The 2812-nt window shown below is 45.6% G+C and overlaps 1 protein-coding gene across 1 annotated transcript in view; it reads left to right on the forward strand.

Annotated features, from left to right (window-relative positions):
• FOXC2 (forkhead box C2) overlaps positions 1 to 2812 on the forward strand; it is a 9456-nt gene that overhangs the window by 1706 nt on the left and 4938 nt on the right. The window lies entirely within an intron of this gene.

Raw genomic sequence — 2812 nt, forward strand, 5'->3', positions numbered from 1 at the left:
CCCATCCGAAACAAACAAACAAAAAGCTTAAAAAAATATTATTAATAATAATTATGAAAAAATGATCGGGAGAAATAAACCCACACCAAACGCAGAAAAAAAAGATGACAGCGTCCCCATGAACCTTGTGGCCGCCACAGTTTTAAGATCCCAAAAGCCCCGTTTTGGGCCTCCTTAAATCCGGACAAGTATGTTTTACTTGAAAAAGGGGGATCTCTCATTTGAAAAAGGAAAAAAAAAAAAAAAGAAAAAAAAGAAGGAAAAGGTTAAAAAAATTATATATATATATGTCTATCTAAAAGTGGCAAATTTTATATGCTAAAGTATAGGGGGTCTCAGAAAAATAAGTTATGGACCAATATCACAACGACCATTTATACGTTTTAAAAGGAAAAAAAAAAAGTTTATAAATATATATATAAATATATGTCCTGGGTATTTTTGAAGTTCTCTGTTGTGCTGTAAAAAATGTGTGGATTTCTAATCAGGCTGATTTTCAGAGCCATTAATATAATATTTAAAGTTGAGTTCACTGGATTATTTTTGTCTCGCCCAACGGTTCCTAACTTCCAAATTAATGACAAGTGATTTCTTCTTCTGTGTACAATTATGCAATAGATTTTCTTTCCTTTTAGAGCTGTTCTTTTCGCAAGATGAGGAAATAATTTATTTTTTGCTGGTGGATTTTTTTTTTAATGGAAAAAAATAGACAAAGTATCTGATACTTTTTTATTATTATTTACGACGTGTGATGTTTTGTATCATAGATTTCACCTTTACCATTCCTAAGGACTATTTGCTTTAACCTGCTTCGAAGTTCGTTTGTCTTATGTGGTCCTAATTGTTGTACTTACCTTAAAATAAATCCATGCTGGTTTTTTCTGCTCCAAGTCTGGCGCTTCTCTGTGTATAAACTGGGGGTTTCGTGCAGGTTTTTTTCTTTCTCCCTTCACCTTTCCTTCACGCAGAAAACGCGGCGCTGGTTGTTTTTAAAACAAAGTCGTTTTCCTGAAGGTTTCTGAGGATTCTTTCTTGGAGAAAAGGTTGAATTCACGTGAAGAGCCGGAATTGTTCAGCTGGGGAGGGGGGGAAGGAAAAGCACCTCGGGGGCAGCCGGGGCTGAGCCCCCTCAATCCCGAATCCCTGCCGCCTTGAAATTTAGGGAGTTTTCCGCGGCCTCCGATGGGGAAAACAGGGAAAACAGAGGCACAGGGAGGGGAATTTCTGCTCCTCTCGCCCCGTCCTTGCGAGCGCGGCCCTTGCGCGGGGCTCGGCGTCTCTGCGCCCGGAGCCGCCTCTTTCCCGGACAGAAAACAACCCTCCCTAAAAATCCGTTTTATTTATTTATTTGCTTTTCTTGAAAGGAATCCCGAGTGCCCGGGAGTGAGAGCGATCACTTAAACCCGGATTCGCTGTGGCGTCTTAAAAAACAAGGTGGAAAGTTCACTCGCGAATCCTTTCACAGTTTTGAAGTGCTCTCTTGTTTGAAGGATTGGCTGATTTTAAACTTCCCTTTATCTATTTGAGCTCCTGTTCGCAAGGCCGGGCACTGCCAGATATTCTTGTTTTTCCCAAATCATCCTTTAACCTGTCCGAGGAGCTTTAATCCAGGGCAAAACACAGGATTTAGCAATCCTGAAAGCCTGGGAATGCCGGCAAAGCCTGAAGCAGAGTTTAGGAGGTTTTTGAAACTTTTCAAACCCAGCTCACTGGAGCCAGGCTCCTTTCCCAGCTTGTAAAATCACATCCATCCAGCATTTCCAGGGAATAACTCCCAACCGTGCCCCCACCCCAGCTCCCGCAGCCCTCCAGTGCCCCCCGTAGCCCTTTTTTTGGGGTTATACCCACGTCAGGCTGTTCAAATCGATGATCTAAATTGGTTTTGACCGCTTAAATTTCGCCTGCGCTTGAAAGTTGGCAAAAAGCACCGAAACTCTCGATGTAAATGAGAAAAAAACGTCTGAGCCTCACTTGATCTGTGTTTTAAGGAACGTTCTTGTAAAAAAAAGCTCCTGCAGTTTTTCCTGGCTCTCAGAGGGTGGTTTTTATTTAATTTTATATTTTCTTCTTTTTTATTTTTTTAATGAAATAAAATCCGAAGCGCTATCTTAATAAGAGAAAATAAATAGTGTAAAGGATAAAAAAAAAAAAAAAAGGGTGAAAGGGAAATAAAGAGAGTAAAATGGTGAGAAGAAAATAAATAGGGGGGAAAAAACCTAATGGGGAAAGAATTCTCCCCTGGTCCAGACCCTCTTCCCGTGGGACTTTTTCCTGCGTGGATCCCGGGGACGCTGGCGGGGAGATGACTGAAGTCAGGTGCCTGCTGTGGGTTTTCCCACACTCGTCGAGAAATCCCGGGATCGCCGCTGCTCCCACATCTTCCAACCCGGGCGCTGGGCACCCTTTTCCTCAGGCAGGGATGGGATGCCCAGGGGATGCGGTGCCGGCATTCGGGACACCGCCAGGGCACTGCAGCCTCCTCCCGGCTGCTGCTGGACACTTCCTGGGGATCCCCCTTCCCCTCAAAGCTCCTTTTTGGTGTTTCTTTCCGCACCTCGCCCCTGTAGGACGCTCCCGCACGGGATCTGCGCCGCTCCAGTCCCCTCTTCCCTCTTTCCCGTCCCACTGGAGAGCTCCTGCCGGGGCTGCGAACATCGTCCCTTTGCTGCGCCCCGTCCTGCCCCTGTCCCTCGTCCCCAGTCACCCCCAGCACCCCGCGGGGAGCCCTTTGGGGTGGGCCGCTGTCCCGGGGGAGGCGAAAGCCCCGTGCGGGACGCGGGGATCCTTTTGGGACTCTGTTTGAAAGCTGAGA

Source organism: Corvus brachyrhynchos, unplaced genomic scaffold, assembly GCF_000691975.1.
Source record: "Corvus brachyrhynchos isolate BGI_N302 unplaced genomic scaffold, ASM69197v1 scaffold26, whole genome shotgun sequence".
Taxonomy (NCBI): Eukaryota; Metazoa; Chordata; class Aves; order Passeriformes; family Corvidae; genus Corvus; species Corvus brachyrhynchos.